We start from the raw sequence: 16,600 nt of genomic DNA on the forward strand, positions 1-16,600 counted from the left end.
TTGACCACCTTCCTCCTCATCTTTCTCATCATCAAAAGCCCCCCCGCCCCCGGCACGGTCAACTCCGGCTAAGTCCGGTCCTGCGGCCCCCGCCGACGCACACTCACACTCACTTCACATTTCCGCCGCCTCTCCATAATAACTCCCTCTCCACGTCCTCCTCACACACCCTCGCACTCGCTCGCTCATTTGTTTCACACGTCCACTCGACCTTATCGCGCCTTGCACGCCGTCAAAAAATCTGCACGGCAATCTGTGGCCGCAATATGCGACTGAGGACAAGAAATAACACGCTCAATCGTCCAATAGAAATCTTTCTTGATAACGATAATCATGTCCCCCCAAAAAAAGTGTTACTATGTTTTTTTTTTTCCATTGAATTGAGCAGGTGTAGCCCAAATTAAAAATGTGGCGAAAGCGGAGAAAAGTCATATATATGTCCTCCTAAAAATGTGTAAGAAGAGCATTTGTCATCGCACTCCAGTTTGGAGGCCTTCATTGACCGTGCTTGCTGAGTCATATCACATCAGATGCACTTTGCTCTTCTGCCTCGCTTGACACCATGAGTCCACACATGCACACACGCGCACACACACACGCATGCACATATGCACACCGCCAAGGGCAAATGCTGTCTGAGGGTTAAATGAATCTTGATTGGCTGCATCTTGGCTTTGCTTGTTTCCTCTTGAAAAGGCGTACAACACCACGAGGAAGCCAACATCTGCCTGTCTGCTCTTTTCATTCTGCACTTTTCTACTATATTTCAAAAAGCAGAGTCAATTCCGACAAATCGTTTTTGGATTTGGCGATATCAAAATTTCCTTGGCACTTAACTCATTCACTATCAGCCGAGTAGAAAAAAATAAGGATCTTTGACGTGTTTAGCCGTCAATGGCAGTAAATGTGTGCTGACCAGTGTTACCAAAAATAAAAAGCGGGATACCGTGTCACATTCAACTGACAATGTTTTAATTTTTAATCAGAAATGTTTTAGTTCATTTACTTTTCGGAATAGCAACATGCGGCAGGCCATTAAGAGGACAAAACTGTGCACTAGTTGATTGTGCTAGTAGTACCACGAGCGGGTTGCGACCTAAAACTTTTATAGTCTCATCATCAACATGTACCGTATTTTCCAGGCTATAAAGCGTACTTGCATATAAGCCACAGCAAAAAAAAACAACAAAAAAATAACGATATACAAGCCGCACCAGGCGATAAGGCGCCGTTTTATAGGTTGAAAAAAAATGAGTTGTTCACAGAACGATTTTGTTAAAACAGTGTTTTTTAACACGGCAACAACTTTGCTCATTAAAACAGAACAGACCCAAGACAAAAAAAAAAAAAAAAAAAAAAAAAAAATCGAGATTTATTTTGCATATTTTCTTTACTCTAGAGCGCCCCTACTGGTGAAAGACAAATCCACAGAAAAGCCACATGGTTCAAAATTGAAGAAAAAGTAGCGGCTTATAGTCCAGAAAATACGGTAGTTGATCTTTTAGTGTGCAGACATTGGAAGGAAGTAGAACAAACTTTACTAATCCGACAAAGTGTTACTCATGAATTTTCTGTTTTCTATCAATGAGAAACAAACAAAAGTGAGAATGTCGATCAAAGCCCAGAAGAAAACTTAGACATTAAAAACGAGTCAAGTGTGTGTTAGGGACATTCATGATGTGACACTTAATTAGTCAGATCGGAGGGCCGGCGTGACGGTTCCCGAGCGGGCCGCCGATATGCCGAGCTGTCCGAGTCGGTTAGGGGAGGCCGACGAATCAGCCGGGCCCTTCGAAGGCACCCCAGCGGAAGGAAAAGCAGCCGGGCCGATGGCGCTCCAGTACGCACGCATCACTTAGCCCGGGCCAGGAAGGACATCGACGCGCACACGCGCGCACAAACGCAAACATCACGTGTGACGTCATGCGGCAGACATTTGGATAGACATCTCGACGCGTTGTCTTGAGAAGATGCTCATTGCAAAAAAAAAAAAAAAAAAAGACCAACAAAAAAAGAATGTGGCCCATTCACGTACAGCCATTCCGAATACAAAATGAAAACTCTTACCATTGTACAAGTAAACGTAGCCGCACGCTCGTCCGGATTTTAGTTTGCACAGCGCACGTTTGGCTTCTGAGGACTGTCGAACGTTCAAGTTTACATGAATGCACTTGATTCACCAGCAGACTTGGTGTGTGTTTTCGTGTGTCATGTGTATACACAGCCACAGGTCACACGCCACACACACACACACACACACACACGCAGATGGAGCATGGCGTGCTTTAGCACGCGTCATATGACGCACGGGAAGGTCGGATTGAGCTCCCCCCAAGGTCAATTTTTCTCACGATGGCAGGAAGATTAGTCATTCTTCACAGAGGATAAAGAATACATGCCGGTGAGTGTCTTTACATTATCTGTCTACAAACGTGTTGCTGAACCACATGGATGCTAATTAGTGCCGAAGGTTAGCATAAAGCTAGCGGAGAGTATGTACGCTTAGTTTGCAAAAAAAAAAACATTTTGAAGCCGCTTTTCTGAAAAATGATTCACTCATTCTGTCTGCCGAACAGCCGATTGTACATACACAGCGCGTATAGTGAATAAAATAAATAAATAAATAACCCTCCAATTGACAGCTTGTGACAAAAAAAAATAAATAAATGAAAAAAATGATCTGTGGCATCCGTATCTCAACAAAACTTTATATCACAAAGAAAATGTCGGAGTGAGAAAACGTATCTATGTATGTATTGTACATTTAGAAAAGTTTGACTTCTTCCTTTCGGATGAAAATATAGTATATGCATAATGTAAATCCCCCAAAAAAAGATATCTTCCCTGAATGTCAGTTTACGCAGTCATGGAAAAATCTCCCAATTGCTCTTCGGCAATGAAGTAGTTTGCATGTACCGGTCACTAACAAAACAATGCAGCGGCCGTAAATAAAAGCCATTTGGCCTCCAATCGTCTTCCATCTTGGAAAGGCTGGCAACCTCTTTTGTTGGGACCGACGCTTTCTGCATCACCCGAAGCGAGGCAGCTGCAGATAACAACATTGTCAGCGTTCGTTGGCTTTGTGTGCTTGTCGGGCAGGCACCAGAGGATGACCAAGGAACCGGCTGGGCTATTCATCTCCGCCACTGGATCACATTCTCAATTCTCCTGTTCAAAGGTTCAGGTTGGGGGCGTCACGTAGATCGCAATCGGGGGTGGCAAGCGGTCTAAAAGTGCTCACTACGCATTTACATTTTTTATAATCTGCACGGACTCTAGTGAGTCTGTCATGCGTCTGCCATGATAGGCCACATGTCTGCCCTGCTCTAAATTTCCACTTTGATTAGCCAGGAATCAAGTGAGCTGTGATCACACCCACAACGGCGCAAATGCGAAAATACCCAAAGAAAGAAAACTCCAACCATGCGCACAGTTCGACTGCACTTTGCGCTAGACTTGCGCTGGGGACAAAAATAGGGCAAACAGACGCGACAAAATCAAGAGCGCAGCTTTCTGCGTGCATGAGCGAGACATGCTCATCAACAGCGGAATGTCCCGAGAGGAGGATCCTGTTCCGAAAGCGAAGCCTTGATCATTGTTGGGCACATGTGCAGAAACCTCGCTAAAGGCAAAAATCCACACTACGATGACGCCTTGAGATACATGTTCAATTTGTTCCGTGACTACACTTTCGCCATTGAAATGAATAGAAACGCCATTAATCCGTTTCTGAGATCACCGAGCTCCGACCGTCCGCCCGCAGCATCATCGATCGGATTCATTAGGAGCCGCTCCTCCCGCCATTTGGGGAAGTCTTTCCAATTAACAAGCCACATAATCACAATTGATCTGTTTGCTTTGACTCCGATATTGATCAGGATCCATTTGCACCAATCAACACGAGCTAATAGATGACGTTATAGAGTACAATCGCTCTACTAATAGCATGCACACACAAACCCCCAAAAAAAAAACAGACACGAATGCAAACACAAACACACTCACTGTCATACTTGCGCACATAAAAACAAAAAACACACAAACTGGTTCACCCCCACACACACACAATTAGAAGCACACTGATGATCCATCCCGGCGTGCAGCACAGCGCTCAAAGGTCGCAAAGGACAACACAAGCACAAGATCATCTCACAATTGTGTGTGTCTGTGTGTGTGTGTGTGGGGGTGCGTGGCTTTCACTTGTTCTGTTGGCCCACACGAGTCATTTACGCTATTTAAACCGACGGATTCACGCAAGCGAAGACAGAAAAAAAAGAAAGGAAAAAGGTAAAGCGTCGCCGAAAAGCAGTGGACAAAAGGGTTGATGGACTGCACGCACACACACGCACACACACACAGACCAAGAGTGTGCAGGGCGGAGCAGGTGAGTCACGCTGCTGTGCACATTTGGAGGTTTGACTTTGTCTCAGAACACACGCAAATAGGATGCATCCTTTCAAAAAAAAAAAAAAAACACCCAAGCGGGCTTATTTAGGAAACATTCCATTTGTATTCGAAACATAGTCAAACACATCATCATATTTTCCCATTGAAATAAATGACAAAACCATTCATCCATCCCTGCTTCCTTCCCAAGAAACACATTTTGCTGTTTAATGAGGACAAATTGTACTCTCGAATATTGTACATACAAAAACAAAGACATCATAAACAACGATTAAAAAGAACAAAACCTGTTTTTTATCACTTTCCCGCTAATTTAGATTACACCATATGGGAAGCGCTTTGTATATAAAATTTGTTATTTTAAAGGCCGGAGGTGTAGGGTTCGATTTGACACTCTAAATTGCTGCAAGGTGTGATTGTGAGTGTAATTGGTTGTTCGTCTATGTGCCCTGCGATTGGCTGGCACCCGGTTCAGAGTGTCCCCCGCCTACCGAAGACGGCTGTTATAGGCTCTAGCATTCCCCCCCCCCACCCCGACCCTTGTGAGGAAAAAACGGTGCAGATAGTTACATTGGAGTTTAGTGTCGATACGCATATCGCTCTCTCTCTCTCTGTCTCTCTCGTTCTCTCTCCCTCTCCCCCCCTCTCTCTCTCTGAGTTATATGTTATCGTTAGCATTACTTATAAGCCGTGCACTTGACTTGAACAGTGCACTTGATTTGGGATTGACAGCAAACAGTTTGAAGCATGATTTTACGGCAGGCCAAGTGACACCAATTCAAAGGAAAGTAACAACCAGAGTTTGGAGCAGACTAGTGGAAACTACTGCGCATGTGTGTGTGTGCATGTCTCTTTGTCTTTACTGTTCTGTGCCTTGGCGGGTGCATAATTGTGTTTATATAAGCCCCTCGAGGTGACAAGTGCAAGTACCTACATAGATAGCAGGACAAGACACACACACACACACACACACACACACACATACACGTATATGTACCATGAATGAGTCATGAAGCATACGCTCCAATAACATCTGAATTCCCATCTGCTGTGGCTTGAAGACACCTTGAGCTCTTTTCACCTGTTTCTCAGCTCCCGACCCAACACACACGCGAGCGTAAAGTGGATTCACGCAGGCGGCCAAGGTGACGCCTGCCTCAACGTCTGCAAATCACTCACTTGAGTTTGTTTGACTTACTGGCGAGTTCCCTTTCCAACACCAACACTCGCAAAGACAAAATCTAAGCAGCAATGACTGCCTGTCAGCGCTGCGTCGCATCCAATAATAGTCCGCGGCTGCAGTGTGAATGTGAATGGAACCGGAATCTGTCATGGTGTGTGTGTGTGGGGGTGTGTGTGCGTGTGTGTGCGCGCACGAGTGTGAAGGGAGTGCAAAAAGTAGCGCTGATGCCGTTGCCATGGCGATTAATAAGCTACAACCGTCTTGAGCAGCATCACAAAGTGCACGAGACGGGCTTCTTGGCTTTTATCTTGGGCTCGATTACGCGTCGCCTCGACTTCGGTGGGGAGGAGAGGGCTTAGCGATTCAAATTCAAAAATCAGCGAGTCGACCCCCCTCGGCGCTTCTCGGGAAAAATGAATTAAAAGTGCCGCCTTGGAAGGAGCGCTGCAGGCATACACAGTTCTAAAAAGATGGAGAGTGCCATCAGGAGTGTATCGTTCCAAATGGGTTCTGCTAGCTCAACTTGGCTCGATCCGGCCAACCAATGAAGAGGACGGAAAATTGCCGATGTCATCCGTGAGGCAAATGTGAAATTGGATCGGTTGAAGAGTACCGCTGCTAATCTCGTTGGTGTGATTGATTGACATGGCAACACAAAGAGGCTGAAATTTGATTGGACCCAAAAAAGAAATAAACGTCCATAGACAATTCCTGAAAGCCGAGCAACAGAGAAGAAACTCCAAGCGGCCGCACTGCCCATCGTACACTCCAGCGCACACAGTCCCTGGCGCACGCCTTTTTCTCTTAACGCTTCTACACTTATACATTTTTAATGCGCCTCCATGCTAAGTGTGTGTATGTGTGTGTGTGTGTTAATATTCAAAGCGAGCGCAGCACATTTATCCGTGTTTTGAAGCCAGAAACTATAGCAGAAGGCTCAACGCGCTGCTCGTGTGTGCGCTAATGTCCACTTTGATCCACATAAAAGCACAACTGAAGCCAGCAACAGATCGGCAAAAGAGTGCGAGGAGACATGTGACACATTCCGTGGGGCGGAGAAAAAAAAATGAAAAGAGATAAGAGGAAAAGACCGAGGGACGCGGAAAACGACAAAAGTGTGCAAAGGCCCTTCGGGGTGAGCAAGACAGCCAACTTTACTTTGATTCGAGGAGACAGATGAACGTGTGCGTTAATATATATACGTGTGCGTGTGTGTGTGTGTAAATGTTTTATTGTTTCATTGGAGCGCCACATGACCTCTTTGCCTTACAGAGTGATGACGAAGACGGCAGACCTGGGGCACGACGGTAATAAGTACACCGCCTACATAGAAACGTGTGTGCGTGTGTGTGTGTGTGCGTGTGTGTGTGTGCGCGTGCGCGGGTGTGTGCGTGCGTGTGTGTGTGCGTGTGTGTGCGTGTGTGCAAGGGAAACGAAAGAAACAATCAGAGCCAATCAGAGCAAGAGAAGGCAACACTCACAGCTTTGTTCACACTCACTGGCCATTTCATTAGGAACAGGTGTTGACAAACGTGCTTGACTCGCGAGTTTAATTTGTTCTCTGACCACAGTCATAAATCACTTTTCCCAACTGAAACATTATTATGATTATGTTATTATTATTGATGGTTTGGATTGACGAAAAATTGGCGTCGCATTCCATAAAAACTTAACGAAACATAGTAGTAGTGGCTGTGTTGAATGTGCCTTAAAGGGGCGTGGCCTCGTGAGCGACGACAGAATCTGGAGCAGCGGCGTAAAAAAAACAAGTGTGGTGAACTCTAAATTTCACGGCAATAAATGTGGGGAAAAATTTTAAGTTGGGCAATTCAACGAAGCATGTTTAAGTTTTGCTAAAGCGAAAATCGACTTTTCAACAAAGAAATGCGAGTTTACGGAACAAATTGTTCCTCGTATTGTACTTCAATTTAAAGAAGGAAGTAAAAACAACACAGTAACTTGCTTGCTTTGTTGTGCGAACCAAAATCATTGCCACAAATTTACATTTTAAAGTTGCTTCAACTTAAATGACTGTTAAATGACACCAAAAGTTGTGCTTTTTATCGTGAGGTTAATCTGCGTGTTAATCATCATCATCATGATCATAATCCACATTATCCCTAATTGTCAACACGTCATCATAATCTGGATGAGCCGAAGACTCACCACCTGGCCGGTGACATCATTTATTGTTCGCGATAATTAACTCCGTGGCAAATAACTCAATGACTACCTGCCGAGTAAATAAAATGGATCTTTGACGTCTTTAGCCGTCAATGGCAGTAAATGAGATAATAACATTTGAAAGTGAAAAAATTGTATTTAATTGTGAACGGAATATTTGACGTGTCCCGTGCATCGCTTTTGAAAACGTGGAGTGTGCGATTGCGTGCAACGGAGTCCAGGTGTTGGGCCTGCGTGCAGATGTGCCGCTCATCCTTCTAACTGGCCCTGGCGATTTAACCTTAATCCCCCCCGCCGCCCGCCCGCGCAATGTATGCCATCCCATAATGCATACGACACGTATGGCGTTACGCAACGCACAATCGGCATAATCTCCACCCTGAGCGAGCCACCGATACGCTTTGTCCGCACTCGCCAGATTGCAGATGTTCACGGAACAATAGCTGCCAGCCGCGCTCTGATTGGCTGTCATCCTGCATGCGCGCCTGTATGCATATTAGCTTGTGCATGCTTCTCTTTATGGATGCGCTCGTGTGTGGTCTGCATGGTTGTGATGCTGAGAGGTAATGGCAGCGCAGCGGTCAACACAACAGATTCAGAAGGAGGCACATGAAATCTCTGGAAAGGAGCAACTGAACAACACACACACACACACGCACACACGCACGCATAGTTTTCCCCATCTCATATGGACATCCTTTGGCTTTTGACGCTAACTCCTCTCTGCTCACTGAGCAACAAAACGGAACAAAACAGACCAATGGAATAAAAGGACACACACCGTGTCGTTGACACAAGCGGGTCAATAAAGCGCAAAAAGAAAAGATTTCAGGCCAGGGCTAACTTGAGAGAGTTGAAGAATTTATTTAGCCGAGCGGCAACATTGCGCATGGAGAGGAAATGCCCAGTGCACTGAAACAATGTGACACAAGCGCAGCGGACGCAACAAGACGTCGGAGGCTGCAAAGTGGTCTCGTTGACGATGGTCTGATGCCAAAACACAACTGAAACCCAGTGGAGCACTCTTGGTTCATTCATATTTTTCAAGAGTCCGAGTAAGGTAAAAGTGTTTCCTTACTTGAAATACAACAATTAGCATCGATAGTTGCGGATTGGGAAGCGATGGGTATTTGACTACAAATGGTGCAGCAACACAGACCGATAATCGGCCTACGCAGTCAACGTAATCACAGGGATATGTTCTTTATGACAAATGATGATGAACATTACAGTAACTTAGTGAGAAGTAGCAGCAGGTGAAACCTCGCTTCCATTTGCGTCGGCATGACCTTATTGTACTGATCACTGGTTGCCAAGGCAAGCACACCAGAAGGAGCAACACGCTGAATTGGGTTGCAACATGAAATCATGACGCAGTCACGGTTTTACACTTTACACTCCATGGAACTCTTATTACTATGTTATTACTATGTTATTACTCTGTTATGGTTTTTTTTTTTTTAATTTGCAGAACTACTGTGTTTGTATACAGTACATTGCTAATCTTCTCATTTCAAAACTTTTTGGGGAGTGGGAGGGGTTAATGACATTTCAATTCTTTTCAATGGGGAAAATGGATTTGAACCGGGACTACATTGAGTTGCGCTGTATCTTCTTTGAAGCCCCTCCTCCTTCCCTACCATCTCCTCCTTTGGCCATGTTTCCCATCATCCTTGTCCCCAAATGATTTAAAGTCCTTCCAGCTACGGGCGGCGCTTTCAAGTGCTTCTGGGTCAGCGTCTGGCAACCGTCAACCAAAGTTCACACTCGCTCGCTTCAAGTTAGCAAAAGACGCCCTCGCTGATCAACGGCCGCTTACATTGTTTGCGTCGGTGGGGGTGCGCGTGTGTGTGTGTGTAAACATTCTCGCTCGCGTTCATTTGCGGGACATAACTGTGGTTAAAAAAAAAGCGTTCTGTTTAGCCTTCTGGTTGTTAGACGTTAGATTGCCCAACGTGTGTGACATAGTGTTGTCCACGACCACTTGTTTATAGCAACATCATGCTCAGGAGGTTGTGTCGTACTAAACGGAAGACATGCAAGTCAGAATTTGGATTGGCCGCGACAACCAAAAGTCAGCCAAAAATGAATGATAAAATTCGACTATAAAAATGACGTATAATATAGCGGCGGTTCGCTGTTGCGCAATGTAACATTTTTGCCACTTTTCCAAATGACTCTGAGACTTTGATTTTCCCCCAGCTTTGTGCGGCAAACAAATAACTGGGCAGAGTGTGCGGAGCTCACGGAGACGCGCAGGAAGGCCGTGGCGTTGCCAGAGGAAGATTCACAAATTACTTTTGGGACAAATTTGGTCCGGCGCCGAAAATCTCAGGTCTCATGGCGTCACCGAGACGAACATTTATTCTGCCCTTATTATGAAAAAGGCCACGATGATTGTGGCCTTTCAACAAAAAAAAAAAAAAAAAAAATCAAGAAGATGAGGGATTATGGGTAATCATCAAACGCTGCCACCTCACTTTCCTCCGCTATTGTTTTCCTGCCGATTGGTCAATCGCTTATGATCGTCGTAATCAGGCCCACACAATCGCACACGCGTGTGTGTGCGTGTGTGTGTGTGTGCGCGATTATCAGATTATGTAAAACAGGTTTGCGCTGCTTCTAGCCAAATGAATAATGGAGGAGAGCGCAAAAGCAGCCGGGACGAGACCACAAGCTGCGAGGAGGCAGACTGAGGATGAGGAACGGACGGCAGGAGGAGGAAGGCGAGGACGCCATGGTTACAGACACGGCCGAATACGGGAATGCCGGCGGGTTGGACGAGCTGGAGGCTCGGGGAAGAAAAGAAAAAAAACTAAATGAGAAAGAAACAAGAGCAAGCTTGTTTGCGGCCAATTTAGTCACACATCGAGATGCAAATGGAGGATGTTCCGATTCAGTCACGATTGCTTTATGTGGCTGAAAATGTGGAAATGGCGCATCGCTATCCTGAATGATCACAGTTATTCAGATTCGCACTCTAAAAAAAAAATAAATGACAATAAATGCATCACAAAAATGTGACATGGTTCTCTTCTCTTATTGTTCACAAGAATGTGAAAGAAGAGGATGGATCAGATGGCGGCAAAGCACTACTTGTGAGTAATGAAAGGCCTCAGTTCAATCCAACTTAGTGCCGTGCCACCAAGATGCCAGAAGATGGCAGCAAAGCACTCCTTTTGTCCAACACAGTAATACTGTTTGGAATGCGATTGCACTTTTCCAACCGGAAAATGTTTCCCCCCTCAGCTTTTACAAGATCAGCAGCTTAGAAATGAAACCAAGTAGAAGGAATTCCACATCGAGATGGAACTTAGTTGACCTCATTTGAGCCTTCACGGCGAGCAAATGCTTGAGCCGGAATTAGTAGTGGTTCTCGTCTTTTATTTATTTTTTTTTCCGGGGAGATGCTCTCGTGGCAGTGGCTGCCGTGCCAGAGCGCTCGCCGCACAAGTTGGGTGGAGAGGCCAAATGACAGGGCGTCAAGGGCGGAGGGGCGGGAGAAGAAAAGAGGCCACTTAAAAGTCAGCAGGCACTCCGGCAGCAAGTGCTCCATCTGCTCCTCGCTACCTCCTCCGGCCGGCAATCACGAGGACCCGCCGGGAAGCTCGACAACAACTCAAACCTCAAAGAGCCCGGAGCAAATTCGCCAATCGTCACAGACACGCAGTCAAACGATTGGCCTGAATTTGGCTGGTTACATCAATTGGAGAAGAGATTTGAAAAAGGCTAAATAGGCGATGAAACCCCAACATACAAATTGTATAAAATATTTTGCTGTAAATATTTCATTTGGATTTCACTTGTTTATTTCTGCCGTCGCCTGAAACCGAGAAAGAAAGAAGACTCACTTTAAATGTTTGGTAGTTCTCGGGTCAGCGCCGCAGCCTCGTATATGACTCGGCCGTTCATCACTAAGGCATCGGCGCCGAGCCAGACGCGGCCGGTGTGCGAGGAACTCTGAAAAACGATGAATCACCATGTGGATGCTTTTTTAATGCATCTGCATGGCATCATTGCTCTTATCACTTTGGAGTAACTGCCTTTTTATGCTGCAACTTGGCCAGGTCGTCATTATAAACGAGAAATGGTTCTCAACTGACCTAGCTGGTTAATTAAAGGTCAAGTAAAATAAATACAATAAAAATGAGCAAATAAAAAGGCCATTTGGTATTTTTTTATGGCTTTTTACGGGCAAGTCCCTAAGTGAAATTCTGTGCCTTCAGCGCAGTACCACATTGTGCCACAACATGCCGGGCAGCACTGAGCACCACTGGATGTTATTATAACAGAAGAGAAGTAGAAGAAGAGACAAAGTCGAATGTTTCACTGCTCTGCTCCCTGTGTGTTAATTTTTGCGGTTTCAAATGACCACAACATCTATGCTAATTCCCATTAGCACGTCTATGGCGTTTCACTTTGCATGCTAGCATTCGGCTGGCAGACCTCAACCCTAACCCTATTGTTCGCAAGAAAATATTATTATTAAAAATATTTTTATTTTACCAGCCGAGTAATATGTAAAATGTTCAAATGGATCTTTGACGTCTTTAGCCGTCAATGGTAGTGAATGAGTTTTAAATACACAATGTTTGATTAACTATTTTGTTTTACAGTAAATCAAGTGGGAGATAGAAATAAACTTGACACGAGCATGCTTTGCCTCTAATTTGGAGACCTGCGAGTTCAAATGTCTTTTCAATCTACGTACAAACCCTCCATACACGATACATCCGTGTCCCCCCCCCCCTCCCCACAGAGAGTGTGCAGCCACACACGGGAGAAAGGCGGATTATGGCCGAGGGGCCGCCGCGCTCAGCCATTGGACCAGATGGACTAAGTTGACAAGAGCGTCGAGGAAGCTCCGATACACATAACCAGCTTAGCGCGCACCAGAATAGAGGCCGAGAATGCAAACACCGGCGCTTGTTTGGAGTCGTTAATAGATTAGTTGCGGACGCCCTCGGTCCGTTCGCCAGCAAGCACTCACAAGCAGACGTCTTGAACGCGGGACTAACGACCCTTGTGACAAAAATCAACGTTGAAGTTCCCGGGATGACACACAGTGAAACGTCTGGGTTGCGTTGGACATGCGCTCAGGAGAAAGAACTGCGTGGCAAGCCCCGAGCAAATGTTTTTCCCCGTTGCAGTCATTTGGGAGAAGCAAATCATCACAGGATGAACAGCAACTTCAAAATGTCTCCACTCTGAATAATCGATGTCCTTTCAAGTTGTCTCCGAAAAGTGCTTTCTGTGTCACGCAATTGGCAGAACACACTCTAAAACCCGTCCCAGTTCTTCCTCACGGTCCCTGATGCCGGATGAGAATCACAAGTCCACCAAAAACTGGTCTTGCTGACGTGATCTTAAAATTATGCAAATGAAGTTCCAGCCTTCTTTTCGACAGCTTGCGCGCCTCAATTATTCAGTGGGTGACATGTCTTGGTTTGAATTATTTAGCCCGCTTGAAAACGTCATGGTGATGAACGCTGCCATTAATTCTTGGTCATCGACATGACGAGCGTGAAAGATGCGCCATGCTCATCACCCCCCCCCCACCCCCTGTCATCACCAAAACCCCACAGGGTGCCTTTAAGATGCCATTGTTGCCATCGGCCATCCGAATAATAAAAACACTCGCAAGGAGCATGGAGGAGACGCTCACACTTCTGATATCACTCACTAAGCCACGCCCCTTAAAGGCACACCAACACACAAATGAGCTCATTATCAAAGAACTACTATTTTTTTTCTTGAAAGGAAGAAACTCCTGTTAATTGATTGCATACCAACGGGGGGGGACTACCATCTATCACTGGTGGCATCTTTGCAATGACAGTCAATTCCTGCTGCATCATCGCGGTGATACAAACAATACAAAAAAAACAAAGCATAATTTTAGGACCAAAATATTCACCCCCACCCATGAAATATAAATCGCAAAATAAACCAAATTGTAAACAAATCCCCAACATGACTTCTTATTATGGCTCTTTGGGGTGCGTTCCTGCCCCCCCCCCATCCTCGCCTCTGTCTCCACTCAGCCTTTGGCCCCTGTGGCACACCCTCCACCCCCCCCCTTCGGGATTTTTACGCACCCCAATGCGTCTCTGTGACACACACGCGCGTGCGCTGCGCGCGCACACCACATTTCGACGTGTTTACCCAGGACAACCAGCGTGCGTGCCACCCTCAAGCCGCATCCACGCGCGCCGCATGCAGGCTGCAGCATATTTACGCACGCGTGCGTAACCGATTGGCTCTCGCATTGCATTGTTTTCCAGCCCCCCCCCCGTAAACACGCGCGCGCACACGCACACACACGTGCAATCTCCTATCCGGGGCGAATTGGCCCGATGGGAAACACGCGCACGCAGTAGCTCACCGTGTTAGACCGTGTCCGACTCGGTCAGTGGCTCATCGTCGCCGCGTGTGATCATCCCACCCTTCAGCGACCCGTTCAGCGGCTCAATGCGCCGCTGCGCTCATCCTCTCCTCCTCCAGCGCCGGCGGCTGCGACTGAGCATGCGCACTCCACGATATACTCTCTCTCTCTCTCTCTCTCTCTCTCTCTCTCTCTCTCTCTCTCTCTCTCTCTCTCTCTCTCTCTCTCTCTCTCTCTCTCCTCTCTCTCTCTCTCTCTCTCTCTCTCTCTCTCTCTCTCTCTCTCTCTCTCTCTCTCTCTCTCTCTCTCTCTCTCTCTCTCTCTCTCTCTCTCTCTCTCTCTCTCTCTCTCTCTCTCTCTCTCTCTCTCTCTCTCTCTCTCTCTCTCTCTCTCTCTCTCTCTCTCCCTCTCCTCTCCCTCTCCCTCTCCCTCTCCCTCTCCCTCTCCCTCTCCCTCTCCTCCCTCTCCCTCTCCCTCTCCCTCTCCCTCCCTCTCCCTCTCTCCCTCTCTCTCTCTCTCTCTCTCTCTCTCTCTCGCACACACACACACCCACACACACACATCCTTTGAATAACCTTAATTTGAACATAGTTGTTTATGTTAGGTGCTTGGCGTAGTAGAAGTGCACACCACAAAAGGATATTTTGACCTCTAATGCAAACGAGTACTCAGTAAGATGCATGTGGTGTATTTTCTACAAGCAGTCGCAACTAGCGCACAAATATGTTGCATATTAACATCCTCTTAATTAGTTTATTATAAGGAAATAGCCAAAGGTCAACACAGTTGTAAATAGAGGTCGAAGTGGGGTAGCAGCACTTGTTTTATATCACAATATTACACGCACACACAAACACACACACACACACTTAGTCCCTTTTGGAAGGCGGTGCATGTAACATTAAAATGCAAATGACTAGGACATAATTTTGGCTCTCTTTTCTTATTTGGGAAGGAAAGAACGCGCTTGTTTTTCCAGAGTGAGAACAAAGAGGCTGCGCTCTTCTGCAAACTGTCACCAAATTCTAATGGGATCTTCACCCTCATCATCATCGTCCACCAACTAGATTTTTTGTATTTGATGATCTTATGCATGGATACTGCTTTCTTGGTTGCATTAAAATGTCAGTTCATATTTGGCGCGGCTAAAAAAATACTGATTGTGTCTTCTTCAGTGTGGTGTTTCACCCCTCCCCCTCCACCTCCATCTCCACAAATTTGCCACACAAGACGACGCTCTCGTGGGATCTCTCCATTGCTTTTCTATAAAGATGTGTGCTAGAGTAACTCCAGGGCTTCCATGTGTCCGCGTTCTTGAAATCTCAACACGTGCACACATAATGTTCACTCCATTTCCAACACCTTCACCTCTGAACACAAAAATAAACCGCATGAACACTAACTAGTTACCATTGTGAAAAATCTTTGCAATCAACCAATCACGACGCAGCGCATCTCAAAGCCCCCCCCCCGACGCCTCGTTTGTGCGCTCCTGATTATTCGTCAGCATCGTTAGTCGCGGGCCACCAACTTGTAAGCCACGCTGAGTATTGGCTTTCTCCCACTCCCCGGGATGATTATTTCCCATCCACTTGAGGACATTATGGCGCTAACAGCCACACAATCGAATCAAAGCATCTGGCGATATGTTCATTAGCCCCCCGTCTTGCCATCAGAGCTGTCGCGCGCATACACACGCGCACAACACGCAGACACAAATTGACACATTCCCGTCAAGGGCGACCATTATGTGGACCACCCTGCATCCATCCTGTCAAGTCAATGATTATTGCTGTTAATAAATCAACACCCCACCCCACACACATGCTACAAATTATGTGCAGTGAACGCTCATTTGTTAAAAAAAAAAAATGCAGTTGTTTGTTTACATTCAAACTTCCGTTTTGCTTGGGAAAGACAAAAATTCCTGCTGCTTTTCACTCCCAGCTGACGTTTTCTTTAAACTTGACACTGAAAATAAAAGACAATCAAACACCAAAAAGGTTCCGCCACAGTATTTGATTTGTACAACCAGAAGTCCACGCGAGAATTAAACTTGCATGTCAAGGCGCAGCGGTCTATGAAAATGAGTTTAATAAAATTGGACGACTGGTGACCCCAAAAAAGGCAAAAGATGACAAGAAGTCACAAAAAAAAAAGATGGCAAAGTGCAATTCATCATTTGCAACTGCTCCGTTTCTTCTCGCCTGAAACAGTTCGGACCTTTCACTCTGATTCATATCTCTCGCACATTCGCACACACCTGTAAACATCGCAGCGCCTTCCCGCGTTGTGTCGCAACATGCCAATTTGACGCCGCGCAAAAAGCGAGTGACACCCCGACTGTGCCAACATGACAAAAGGGCGGGGAAAAAACAAAAAAAACGGGTCTGACCTCAGTTCAGTTGAATAATTCAACGGGCCTAAAGGAACATAAGAAA

The 16,600-nt window shown here is 46.0% G+C and overlaps 1 protein-coding gene across 4 annotated transcripts in view; it reads right to left on the reverse strand.

The window, feature by feature from the left end:
• The window catches only part of LOC148338744 (sodium/calcium exchanger 1-like), a 36,405-nt gene that overhangs the window by 15,236 nt on the left and 4,569 nt on the right, over window positions 1–16,600 (reverse strand). The window contains exon 1 of one of the 4 annotated variants that reach the window (XM_088293198.1): window positions 14,160–14,287. The exons of 2 other annotated variants lie outside the window; for them this stretch is intronic. The gene's annotated coding sequence lies outside the window, so the exon portion shown is untranslated. Of the gene's footprint in view, window positions 1–2,067; window positions 2,176–14,159; window positions 14,288–16,600 lie in introns of those variants that run through there. One more of the 4 variants, XM_088293199.1, reaches the window with a different exon arrangement.

The sequence above is a fragment of the Idiotropiscis lumnitzeri genome, chromosome 4, assembly GCF_059441095.1.
Source record: "Idiotropiscis lumnitzeri isolate Australia: NSW breed Sydney's pygmy pipehorse chromosome 4, RoL_Ilum_1.0, whole genome shotgun sequence".
NCBI lineage: Eukaryota > Metazoa > Chordata > Actinopteri > Syngnathiformes > Syngnathidae > Idiotropiscis > Idiotropiscis lumnitzeri.